Source organism: Lolium rigidum, chromosome 1 (assembly GCF_022539505.1).
Source record: "Lolium rigidum isolate FL_2022 chromosome 1, APGP_CSIRO_Lrig_0.1, whole genome shotgun sequence".
In the NCBI taxonomy this organism is placed as follows: Eukaryota; Viridiplantae; Streptophyta; class Magnoliopsida; order Poales; family Poaceae; genus Lolium; species Lolium rigidum.
The window spans coordinates 143,980,527-143,994,552 of record NC_061508.1 but is presented as its reverse complement, the minus strand read 5'-3'; the positions used below and the strand labels follow the sequence as shown (position 1 = coordinate 143,994,552).

Here is a 14,026-nt window from a genome sequence, read left to right as displayed (position 1 = left end):
ATATCAATACATAGTTCTTCACATTAGTCTCCAAACTCACAAGATTCCAAATCTTGATAAGCTACGAGGTTACAAGGTCATGAGCTAGGTTACAAGGTCGATCATCTAAACTACCATCACATAGAAGAGAGCTACAGTCACTACTAGCATCATCCCGATGAAAGTGGTCTTCATCCGGTTTCTCCTCCGCTCCATCCTCTCTCCCGCCAGATAGCGCGCGTATCCGTCTTCCGCCTCCGCTCTAGTGGTGTACCCTTTGTAGCTGTTACCAATGGTGAACCTGTCTCTGACTCTCCTCCCAGTCGTCGTAGACTCCGGGAACCTTGCCCTTTAGGGATGGCGTACCCCTTAAGCAGTGTGCCGCTGCTATATTTTTAACAGTGGAGCACCATTTTTTTGGTGCGCCACTGCTAAGTAGTAGTGGCACACTGCTTTTGTGGTGTGCCACTGACATCCATCTTACTGCTAGGCATTTTCCTAGTAGTGGGTGGTGGCATACGGCCCACCGGGCGGTCCAGTTGCTGTTGATCAAGATAGAAGATGTCCAGCCCAGGAACAAAGAGCCGGATCCAGCCTGATCTGCGTCAGGAGTCGGATCCGGCAAGATCCATGAAGGTAGCCGGATCCAGTATGACATTTTAGGTATAGGCGGATCCTTGACATGCACGACAATGTAATATTACATACTTAGACAAGATTGTATTCCGGCTAGGACTCTCTGTAGAAACCTCAGATCCTGGCACCTTTATAAGCCAGATCCCGGGAGCCCTAAAGGCACAATCATAACTCATTGTAACAATGCGAAAGCACCCATATAATTCCAGACAAGCAGCAGTAGGCCCTGCCTCCGAGCAACGTGTTTCTAAGCTGGGTAAATCGGGTACCACCATCCTGATGGTGCTCCACCCTTTGGCCCCCACTTCTTCTCCCCACCATGAGGATCCATTCTCTGGAATATTATCGAGTAGGCAACGACCCGCACGGTTTGACGTGGTCATTATCGCAAAAATGAAACCGGGCGTTGGCACAAATGCTACGATGGCACAACATGCTACAAACCATCATCTTTCTTCCCATCTATTTTACACATACACTTAGGTGTCTGCGCACGCCCAGGGTCCTAAACCATGACCATGCAAGGCGAGTTGTCGGGCATCATCATTCCCCACCTCCGCCAACACTTAGCATTATCGAATTCGATATGAGCTGTCAGGATTGTGATTTCACCTTCGGATCCTTGTCAATCTCTCCGAACACGCCAAATTTACATTCCCCTATTGTCTCTAGCGCTTTGGTAATCGTAACGATGTACTTGTTGTGTCAACATGCTTGAAGGTGCTGACAAAAAAAAAGGTGACATGTGGATATTGGTCGCTTGACCAAGCCTACACCGGCAACGATCATTGACATCACACCATAACGAATGAGGTTGGAGATTAGCGGGGCAGAAGGTTGAGAGGATGAAGATTGTGGGAGGCCACCCCGAAGCAACGAGGCGGGGGCCATTGGCAGCTGTGACTGCGTGTCTAGAGGGTAGTTCACCACCACCAAAAGTTGGGTGATGTTCATAGCTTGGAGCATGCTGGCAAATAGATGGGTTGAAGACGACTTCCAGATCATGTGGACCATGAACCGACGCTCTGCTGAGATCAAGAAGATTGGAGGACACTAGTAGAAAAAACGGTATTATTAGCATGTGAAATCCACTATTGCTAGCGCACGCCCACACGCTACCGCTATCACGCCATTGGTACTACGTACCGGTAGCGTGTCTCCCCCGCAATACTAGTGGCTTAGATATTGGTAGTGTGCCCACCCCACATGCTACCAATAGGTGGGAGCTGTTTCGTAGCGGACCCACCACCCACACGCTACTACTAATGATATAAGAAAACAACAATAAAAAGGCTGCCCGAGGCTCGCTTGAGGGGAATGTACACTCAAGCCACGGTTTCAATCCACACATATCACATGACAATCCATTTTTTTGCAGGAGCCCCAAATATCTTAGTCCGATTCCAGATTACAAAACACCCCCAAAACAAAGGAATTACACCCACGTTCCTGGGACACCACTCCACACCAACACCGACGTGAGATGAGGATGCGTTGTACCGCCACCGCACTCCTCTAGAGCCGACCGATCCTTGACACACTACAGCTTGAACATAGATGGGAAATCGTCATCTTTGGTCTTCCGTTCGGCACGACGATGCGGCTAAGCAAAGGGGAATCGGAGATGCTTATATTTAAACGAGACAGATCCATGAAGACGTATGTGTGTGTGTTTGGAGTTGTCAAACGGAGTCGATTCGCCCAGATCAAGCCACTGATGTATGCAAGGTTACAGATCGTGTGTAGTTTTTTTCAAAAGTAAGAGTATCGAATCCACGGAGAGATGATTGTTAATTGTTTTATTGCTTCTTGTTACCTTCCCTTAAAGGTACTTACTAATTGTCTTCAAATCTAAAACAAGTTAAATAAAAATTGGTTGTTGTTGTTGTTGTATAGAAGTTGTGAACAAAGTAATACTAAAACTGAAGTGGACAAAATGGTGCAATTGATGGTTAAGTAAGTGGAACTCAATACGGTTAAAACGCACTCGAGGAGTCACGGATCTACCACTAGCCTAAGAATGGTGAGTAGGAGTATTGATTTGTCTTTTACATATCTGTGGTGGTAAGGCCCCTTATAAAGATGCTCCCGAAAGTATTGTTCCATGTCCCTCATAACCACTACCTTTCCCATCGCATGCCACGCGCGGTCTAATAATTAAGATTCTCCCCATGGACATGGTCAGAGGCACTTGTCCTTGTGATTCCTCGTATCTACTTGATTGACGGAGGCAGCGGATTCTGTCACTTTACACCCACGTACCTTCAACCACATACAAAGATGATTTTTCGCAACATCCCTTAGGAAAATATTGCGTGGTCACACACACACCATCGTTTATGAGAACCAACACACATTTTGTAATTTGATTAGACAACCAATAAACTTTATTTAATTTCATATTTGGCTACGGTTTCTCCATCTCCCAAGATCAATTGGAACTACTCACACATGGAGGAAAATAATACCATCATGAATCTCTAGATGGAAAATGAGGGATCAAATGAATACAAGTAGGAATTCAACTCAAGGTTAGGGATTACACCGAGTTGATTAATGATGATAATGATGTTGATGATGATGAAGATCGATGTCTTGGCCTCCAATGATCCAAGCAGCAGTGGTGATGGATCCCCTTCTGCGAGTTCTCCCTCCCGGAGTTCTGGTTTCGTGGTATTATGGTGTCTTTGTGTCTCAACCTCTAAATTTGTCTTCACGGGTGAATATATTTGATGACGTAAACTCAATGTCATGTGGTACGTAAACTCAACGTCATGTGGTACGGTCAGGCGGTAAGGGCATGCCTGACCATACCAGTAGTCGTTGAAGCCACTACGAACGTTTATTTGCGAATTTCTTCTTTGACTTGGTGTGGGATGTTGTTGGAAGGTCTTTAATGCACCAAATCATCATTATTTCTCCTAGATATGATCCTTTTGAATTGGTTGCAAATCTTTTTCTTTGTTCTTGAGATCGTGTGAAACAAATAAAATAGGTGTGTGCCAATGTGGTAAACTACGAAAATCCTAACACTACTTAGGTATTTATGTGACGTAAAACATGCCCCTTTTTCATCGACATCCTCATGCTTAGACCCTTGCTCATCCTTGATCAAGTAGAAATTAGAATAAATAGGGTCAACTAATTCATGAAATGCGAGTCGACAAAACAAATGAGAGCAAACCAACATATGATAACTTTATGAAATGTAGAACTACATGTAAGTTGTACCTGGCACATGTAAATCAAATGGTTTGAGATGCTTCCATACCTTTTAAGGATACGTGTAGTGTATAATTAATTAAATACATAGCATAGCTCATAAAGTTTAATTGAGTGAGCGTGATGAGGTGCCCTCAAATTTTTTTAGAACTTCACACATCTTATTTGAATTTGGAACCTTGAACGTTCTCTTTCAGTCTCTCTCATTATTGTAAGCATGTTTTCTTGTTCATGCCACTTTTTCTCTTTCTCTTCTTCCTTTTTATAGTTTTCTTTTAAGAACTGTGTCAAGAACTAGACATGTTTTAAGCAACATATGAGATGGCATAAAGCAGATCAAGGATGAAGATTCATCTTCAAAGTTGATCATGAAGCAATTCATTATTTAGAAAACACAATCAAGAAAGACATTCCATCTTGTTGCGTCAAGACCGTCATCATCGAGCTCAAGTGGAATGCGCAAGAAGGTTTGCTCTTGATAGGGTTTCTTTCTCACCGGTCTCATAGTGTAGTTGGAGACCGGTTTATAATTTAGTTGCCGTACTATCAAGAGGGCTCTCGAGTGAGTAACTCGATCGTATCCTTCGGAGAGCTCAAACCTTTGCATCTTTGCATCATCTTTCTTAGTTGTTATTTGGATCTTATCCATGTGATGTTTTAGAGCTTGTGCTTATTCTCATGACAAGCTCTAGTTCATCGATAATGGTTTTTTGCACGGGCAACTTGTTGCATTTTCGAGGTTGGAGGTTTTACCGGTATGTCTTTTTTAGATAGATCAAACCTTTCATCATTTATTTATATCCTCCCTTGTTGGACTATGATGGTTCCCTGCATGATCTTTTAGAGCTTGTTCCTAGCTTCAAAACGAGCCCAAGATCATCAAAATCGGAGTCCGGATGCTAAAGTTATGTCTGTTTCAGTTTGATGTTTCTGCCATTTTTTTTTTGGGGCGGATAATCCGGCCCGGACTAAATATCCGGCCCGAGTCCAGGGGCGATTTTCGGGGGGACGGATAATCCGCCCAGGGGCGGATAATCCGGCTCGGGAGGTCCCAAACGGTCATATTTCATTGAGAGGGGGTATATAAGACCCCCTTCTTTCTCTTTGGGTTGGTTGCTTCTTTCACTCTCTCTCTACTCCGTTGTTGACCTAGAGAAGCTTCTTCTCCCTCTAATCCCTCCATGATTCTTGCACCTATTTGAGGGAAAAAAGGGAGGAGATCTAGATCTACATCTTGACCAATCAAATCTCTCTCTTTGTGAGGGGAATCCACTAGATCTAGATCTTGGAGAAATTTGGTGTTCCTCCTCTTATTTGTTCTTCCTCTCTTATCCCCCAAATAGCTTTTGTAGCTTTGTTGGAATTTGATAGAGAAGGACTTAAACATCTTTGTGGTGTTCTTGCTATTACATTTGGTGCATCGGTTTGAGTTTTCCACGGTCATTCGTGGTGGTGATAGCAAGAAGGTTGTTACTCTTGGATTCTTGGAACCCTAGACGGATTCTATGCCTTTGTGGTAATTTCTTGTGAGCCTCCAATTAAGTTGTGGATGCGTGCCCCAAGCTTTGTGTAAGGCCCGGTTTCCGCCTCGAAGGAAATCCCTTAGTGGAACCGTGACCTAGGCCTTTGTGGCGAGGGTCACCGGAGAATAAGGTGAGGCGCCTTCGTGGCGCTCGGTGTGTGGTGTGACTCCTGCATCTTGGGGTGAGGCCTTTGTGGCGTTGGTGTGCATCGAGCAACCACACCTCAAGGTGAGGCCATTTGTGGCGTTCGGGAGAGCTAAGCCACCACATCTCTCCAACGGAGATTAGCACTCGCAATAGTGTGAACTTCGGAATAAATCATCATCTCCCGCGTGCCTCGGTTATCTCTATACCCGAGCTATTTACTTACGCACTTTACTTTGTGATAGCCATCGTGCTTGAAGTTATATATATTGATATCACATAGTTGCTTGTATTGCTTAGCATAAGTTGTTGGTGCACATAGGTGAACCATAGTATATAAGATTTGCGCTTGACAAAGTAAACGCTAGTTTTATTCCGCATTTGTTAAGTTTATCTCGTAAAAGTTTTAAACCGCCTATTCAACCCCTCCCCCTCTAGGCGACATCCGTGTCCTTTCAATAACAACTTTGTGAAGAAATAAAAAAACTCTCATCAAAGAACAAATTTTTTAACGGAGGCCGGTACGGGTAGGCCTGCCCGTAGCAAGCAACCGTACCACCTGGAGAAACAAGAAACTCGATGAGCACGAGGTTTAGCGAGCACCGATGCGGGCAGGGCCGCCTATACCACGTGCTGGTACCATCCTAGAATTGAGAAGAAAAAAAAAAGAGAAGGGGAGAAGGAAAAGTGCATCATGGACATACACTGGTACTAAGCGCCTATACCTAAGGACAGCATCGAGCAACACGGTACCCTTATACAGTTTAACTATCTTAGAAACTCTATAGCCTAGATTCTCCGTAGTTTTTTTTTGTGTTTTCTCTTTATTTCCCATTTCATGGTTGGGTGAATGAATCAAGAGTTTTTTTTTTCATTTGCTAGCGACTTGAACCTTATGTAAAGACATGTACGATACGCTTTCCCTCCCTCGCGCTTGACCGCGCAAGCGGTCAGCTCGCTCGCGACGCGCGCGTTTGCAAGAAGTGCGGTCCCCTCCCTCTGATTTTCTTGTCGCGTTCACACGCAGGTTCTAATTTCCTTTCGTGTTCACACATGCATGCGACGAGTGTTTTTCCATTTTCTCTTTCTCTACCATGCAGCATCAGAGATAGGCTACCTATTCCTCTTTCTCTACCATGCATACACAGCGTGAAGAGGACGTACTGTTCTAACTTTTAGCTAGATCCATAATTATTATTTCAGAACAAATTTGAACAATTGACGCGGCATTTTGACCGGCTGGGCATCTCTTACTAGTACATGATTCCCTTACAAATTCCATTTTATCAATTCCCTTTCTTCTTTTCTCTTTAACTTTTTTGTTACTTTTGTTTAAATTTTTATTATTTTGGCTATTTTTTCTATTCCCTTTCAACAATTCCTTTGTTCTTGTTATTTAGTACTCTAATTTATGTTTCTTTGGACTAACTATTACAATTCCCTTTTTTGGGCTAGTGGTTTTTTATGAGGGAAATAACGGGTGGGGGGATTCACTTGCAACTCAAATGAACTACCACTTGCAAATAAAAATTAAGTATTATTTTTATTAAGGTTTCTCATGTTCTTGGGAAAATAACAACCTAAAGAATAATGAGATGTGGGTTGATAACATGTGAACTAACAAAAGTCGTTAAAATATTTTGAAATGAAATTAGCTTTTTGGGTCGATAACTTTGCACATTTTACCGTTGAGAAATAACGAGAACAGGGTTGATAACTTTTGAGCTAAAACAATTCACAAAATATTCTAAATGAAATTATCTTTTCGGGTTGATATTTTTTCACATTTACTGTTCATAAATAACTGGAAGAGGGGTTGATAAATTGTCAGCTAAAAAAGTCGATAAATATATAAATGAAATTAGCCTTTTGGGTCGATGATTTTTTACATTTACCGTTAATAAATAATGGGTAGAGGGGTTGATAAATTGTGAGATAAAATGTTTTCAAAATAGTCTAAATGGAATTAGCTTTTCGGGTCGATAACTTTTCACATTTACCGTTGATAAATAGTGGGTAGATGGGTTGACAAATTGTAATCTAAAAAGGTCGATAAAATATTCTCAATGAAATTAGATTTTTGGGTTGATAAGTTTTCACATTTACCGTTGATAAATAACGGGTAGATGGGTTGATAAATTGTAAGCTAAAAAAGTTGATATAAATATTCTAAATGAAATTAGCTTTTTTGGGTTGTTAAGTTTTCATATTTACTGTTCATAAATAACGGGAAAAGGTGTTGATAAATTGTAAGCTAAAAAATTCGATAAATATATAAATGAAATTAGCCTTTTGGGTCGATTATTTTTCACATTTACGGTTGATAAATAATGGGTAGAGGGGTTTATAAATTGTGAGATAAAATGTTTTCAAAATAGTCTAAATGGAATTAGCTTTTCGGATCGATAACTTTTCACATTTACCATTGATAAGTAATGGGTAGATGGGTTGACAAATTGTAATTAAAAAGGTCGATAAAATATTCTCAATGAAATTACATTTTTGGGTCGATAAGTTTTCACATTTACCATTGATAAATAACGGGTAGATGGGTTGATAAATTGTAAGCTAAAAAAGTTGATAAAATATTGTAAATAAAATTAGCTTTTCCGGGTCGATAAGTTTTCATATTTACCATTGATAGATAATAGGCATAGGGGTTGATAAATTGTGAGCTAAAGATGTCCCTAAAATATTCTAAATAAAATTAGCGTTTTGGGTCCATAAATTTTCACATTTAATGTTGATAAATAACGGGCAAAGGGGTTGATAAATTGTGAGCTAAAATATTCCTAAAATATTCTAATAACATTTCGGGTTGATAACTTTTCACATTTATCATTGCTAAATAATGAACATATGGGTTGATAAATTGTGAGGTAAAAAAAAGTCCCAAAATATCCTAAATAAAATTGGGATCTATCACTTTTCATGTCTCATACTGCATTTATTCGGGACTTGCAAAATTAATTTGAGTTTTTGCATCACTAAATATAACGGTGATGACTCATAGTTTAAAAATCGGACGAGCGGCTTGAAAGATGGGGCTTGCAGTTCACGGTTCACTTGGTTCATTTAAAAAAAAAATTAGACAGTGTGTGTTTAACTATTCTGTACAAAAAGTACGAGCGTCTCGTACTGTAACACGAAGAGTTGCCAGCTTACTTGGTTATCGCCTCGACAGCGCGTGTGAGCAGGCAGGTTGTGGGTTCGATACCCAGTGCGCGCAAATTATGTTTTGCCAAACCAGCTGTGGCGGGTGACGGAAATGGATACGCCGAAAAGAATCTTTCCATTTTCGGAAATGTAGGAAAACGACCGCTCAAGTGCGGGGAGGCGGTCGACCGCTAATTAGGGCCTCCCTGTACGATATGGTGTCAGCCATGCAAAAAATAAACCGTTGTTTCATTCCAACAACCTTTAACAACAAGTGTCTGGTAAAATATTTCAACTTGAACCATTGTCAGGCTTTCCACCTTAAGTGAGATTTCATTCTTTTATCTTTCACACATAGGAGGCTGCACACTCATGTTCCACGGTTTGTCTTACATGCATTTCATCCTAACCTAAAAAACATACAACTCTTAGATTTAGTTTGTTCACTTAAGTGTGGTGCTTAGGTAGATGAATCGACCTGCGAGGCTCATGATTCTATCATTTATGAGCTAACCCTTCGCCACTCAAAAAGAAAATTAAAAAAATAACTACAAAAACGTAAAAATATTCGCTTTTCCCTTCTAGTTTTGTTTCCACCAGGTTCATTAATAAGGAGACCACTAGACCACGTCAAGTAACATTCACTGAAGCAAAGGTTCCTATTTATTGAAGGAGAGGTCATTTGCGTCTTAACAAATGTATAACCCTGGAAACGGAACCACTTTTTACACTCTCTTTTGATAATTGAAGTTTCTCTTTTTCTTTGGTTCAGGCTTAATTTAGTTGCACAACCATTCAGGTTTATAATTTTCAGATGGCCTAGATATCGGGTTTTTTTTTGTACAAAGCGGCCAAATCCCAGAAAAAATACACCGACTTGGCTACATACCTGTGCTAAGGAGAGCAGGAAATCGTGTTAGGGCATGTAAAATAGAGTGATGTCGGTCTTTCCTTATGATTCCGCGTCATATTTTTGCTTAGTTGAGGAGAGAGATTTAAGAAAGAGACGGATGCCTTCCCTTAGCTAAAGGATAGTCTCTTATGAAATAAAAAAAAAGGCTATTTTCTCCATTGTATCATTTATTTTCGCTTAGTAACCCAATTTCCTTCGGAAATTTAATTAATTTTTATTTATTGCTAGAGATGATAATAATAGATAATGCATTGTATCACTTATCTTTAATGTCTTCTCCAGATGACGTGGATTGATAAGAAAAGACATGTCTTCCCTACCGTACATGCCTGAGATGGTCAAACACAAGATTTTTGGCACTATTTCTGAAATTCCAACAAAACAAAACTCCGATTAAATCAGCAGCAATTTGTGACCAACAGAGCACATCTATACCCACAAGTACTGCAGCAACCCAAGTCATCATAATATACAAAAGGGCTGCTTACACTCGGTCCAGTTCAGCAAGGCAGCACGTCGAACCGTCGTAATATACAAAAGGGCTGCTTACACTCGTCCAGTTCAGCAAGGCAGCATGTCGAACCATACAATTGTTGCAGTAAAAAATCAAATCAGGAATATTTACATTTATGGTCACTGGTGCCCCATCGCAGGAACTCCATCAACTCCCAGCGACGAGGCGCGAGGCTCATCGGCTGACCCTGGTTATGATGTACCGTCCTTTCTCCATGTCGTATATTGTCTTGAGGTGAGGTCTTCTCCACTTCAGGATGGAGCATGCTGTAAATACAACCACAGTAGTAATGAAAATAAGTGGCACCAACCCAGAAGAGTCATAGTTGTCTAGATATGAAACTGATAGATCTGAGTACTCTGTCCGGTTTGGTGTCTTCTGCACAATAAAAGCGCCCAAAGCCCAGTCAACTGGGACACCCCGAATTTGATTTGTAACATCAATGCTGAAACAGAATAAACATTGTAAATACTAGATTTAAAGATACATGGTGATGATATTAAGCAGTGAAAGGGGAACCCACCTCTTATGATCCATAGGAAATTTTAGAGTATCATGCAGTAAGGCCACAATATACGCCGAAGAGAAGCAAAAAGGAGCAGTTCCCCCTCATTGAAAGAACGGTACTTCTTTTTTATGTTTGACCAGTCCCCATGGCAAAATTGCTCTCCGGCTAGAATCAGATCAGAAAGAAAAGACTTCGAATGCAGCCCAAAGAACTGTTAAGTTGTCAAAATTTCAACATTATTTCCACAGCAAAAAATGTCTGAACTACTGAACATTCGGGGGAAAATGCGACAAATGGTATTGCTTTTGTCCTCTGTCTAACTAAATATGTAACTAACTCAAACTTTCTGGAATACCAAGTACCCAAGAGAGGGAGGGAAGTATGGAGAGGCACAAACCTTCGAGGTATGAAAGAAATTCTCGGTTGCTAAGAATTTTCCTTCTAGATCTGGTACAAATGCTGCTCCCATACGGCAATCATGATACATACATTCCTCTGGAAAGGGATACAATGTTTAGCTCCTCTTTATTACGGTATGAATAGAGAACAATAACACCATGGTAGAGTTTGTGTTTCATGACTTGTCGAACTTTGGAAACGTAATAGTATTTGCAAGTTTTGTATCTGGAGTGTAGGTAAGCAAATGAATTTAGTTGACAATTACTCAGCAACACAAAATGCCAATGTGTCAATCACAGACCATACAAAAAATGCCAGGAACCAGGAAACTTTGTTACCATCAACAGTATGATCACTTTGATAAGTCATCAATGTTCCACAAAAAGTCATTGCAGAGTCACCGTTTATCTTTAGGCATCTTTTACATGTATAAGATAAAGTAAAGTTAACTTTTGTTCTGGATTCAACAACATAAGTTAAGTAGTCTACGGTTTCTTCCTCAAAACACTACACAGCTCAAAAGACAAGCAGCCCTTTTTTAGAGTAAACATATTTGCTCAGCAAAGTAGAACATATCTTCTCCAGTCATACATAAGAAAAGGAATAGGATAGAGATGAAGTATATGAGTGATGCCTACCTTGTCCTTTCTGCAATAGTGTTCTCACTGCAGATCTACACTCAGAGAAGTTACCAACAGCATGAGCAAATGGGTTGTACTCCGCCTTTGACTCAAGAATGCTAGCAGGAAGTTTAACTTCTCCACCCATGCGCGAAAATCCCCTTGGGGTGCAAGGATCTCTGTATGTAGCTTGATGAGTTAAATGGGTGGCCACTGCAAGATAAATTGAAATTTAAGTACAGAGACTTTAACGTTTGCATTTAAACTACTTTTCCAGGTTACTTAGCCTAACATCATGCGCATGGCCAGAGAGATGAAAATAGGAGACAAAAAGAAGCATGATCATAAAAAAAGCATCTGCATAATGTAAGTCTTGGAATGGAATGGGGCTTAAATCATATAGAGCATTAGATATATGCACATGTAGCCAAATTAGCAACTATAAATGGGTTTTAACAAACTTACTTGATTTAAGGCCCGGTCTGCTCAGCAATTCATGGAGTGATTCATACGCTACATTCTGCACACAAAATAAGATATAACAGTTAACGATTCGAAAATAACAGGAAAAATGCATTTAATGTTCAGCACATGGTAGAGAATGGTGATTAGGTGCCAAACTTGTATTTTACTTCTCTGAATTACACCGTAGATAAAATAAGAGGATGTTTATAATTGATAGTGATGCATCCACAAGAAACAAATATTTGTGCATAGAAATCACCTGACCAAGATGTAGAAAACTGTGGCTGTACAGGTTATATGTGATGTCGCCAAGCTTGAGCACGTGGGAGAACTCCGGAGGCATAGGTTTATTGGTGACAAACGTTACCTATTAATCAGAAATACCACAACAGTAAGATATCTTAAGATAATTTACTGCAAGAAGCAATTTCCTAGCATGAAAACGATAACGAAACCTGAATAGAAGCCCCACCAAGCTCAATTATCCCCGTAGTATCTTGTGTAGCACCACCCAGAGTACCCAATGCATAATTTGCCGCAACCCATGCATAAATCCCTTCCTCGGCTCCTGTGCAGCAGATTAAGATGTATTAGTTAGTATAAAATTTTACCAATCCGTTTTGCACAACAAACATCATGCTAGACTTGATTGGACACAACCCATCATAAACTGATATATAATCTACCAAATGGCATACAAGCACCGCAAGTCTGAACATTTTCACAACATGTACGCGAAATGAGCAGATTTACACTTTTATTGTGAACATACCTGAAATCATGGTGGCCCATTCGTCCTGGAACCGGAACCCTGACTCCCGAAGCAACTCCCTGCATGACTCCAAGACGGCTTCAGCCGTGGCTGCGTCAAGCAGCCGGAGGCCGGCCGTGGCCATGAGCCGCACCTCGGTGCGCGCCCAACTATCCCGCGGCACGCGCCGCCGTGCGAACTCCAGCAGCGGCGCGATCGACGGGCCCGCGGTGCCAGGGTCGGCCGCGAACGAGGACAGCCCCGGGGCCGCCTTCAGTGACGCCGTGCGCGTCCAGTCCAGCTGCGGGAGCGGCCCCGCGTGGTAGGCGATGACGTGGACGCGGCTGCCCGTGCTGCCGGCGTCGATGACGACGCTGTAGCTGGGGGGCGACGAGCGGGGGAGGAGGAGCAGGAGGGCGAACGCGGCGGCCGCGAGGAAAGCGAGCGCGCCGGCGAGGTGGCGGCGGCCGAGGCTGGAGCTGGCGCGCTGCCGTTGGGCGGCCATCTTGGATGCGGGGGCAGAAGCTAGGGTTTGCTCCTGTGCTTGGGCACGCGGCTCGACGCGAGCATTGGGGCGGCGCATCAGACGGTGAGCTCGGCCGGCGGTGGGGGGCGTCCGGGGACGCGGGGCGCGACGGCGCGCCGCCGCGAGGCTGCGGCGGGATCCGGTACGGCGAGGAAAGGCGGGTGGAGCGGGCAGCGGGGAATCGGGGGTAATTGACCGTACAAGGTGTACAGCTGGTTGCTCGGGAGGGGTTGTCGCGGCTGCCTCACATTCTCGCGCTACAATGGCCGTCGCATCTCTTGTCCGCGTCTACCACATTTTCGAACATGATTTCATTCAAATTTTTAGAAAAGAACATATGGGAGTAGAATGAAGATGGCCAAGATCGCCTCTACAATGTATAGGATGGTTAGGCGGTCCCAGCTTATGTTTCTGCTGCGAAGTCTTCCCAGCCAGATCTCTGGATCCGGTTGTATTCGTGTTAGTTGGTGTGATTACAAGTTTGACCTATCAATCTATGATTGTCATCCTTGATAATAGTTGTCGTCTTAGGGTGTGTTCGGTTTGGGGATGGGGTGGAACGGAATGGAACCGTTCCACGCCTAGAACCCGTTCCTGCGTTCTGTTGCAAGCTGGAATGGAATGAAGTGGTTCCTCCAAATGGAATATTTCCTCTAGATCCGGAATGAAG

The 14,026-nt window shown here is 42.3% G+C and overlaps 1 pseudogene; it reads right to left on the bottom strand.

Moving 5' to 3' along the window:
* Positions 1-9,986: 9,986 nt before the first annotated feature.
* LOC124682567 lies at positions 9,987-13,426 on the bottom strand (annotated as a pseudogene).
* Positions 13,427-14,026: the final 600 nt, after the last annotated feature.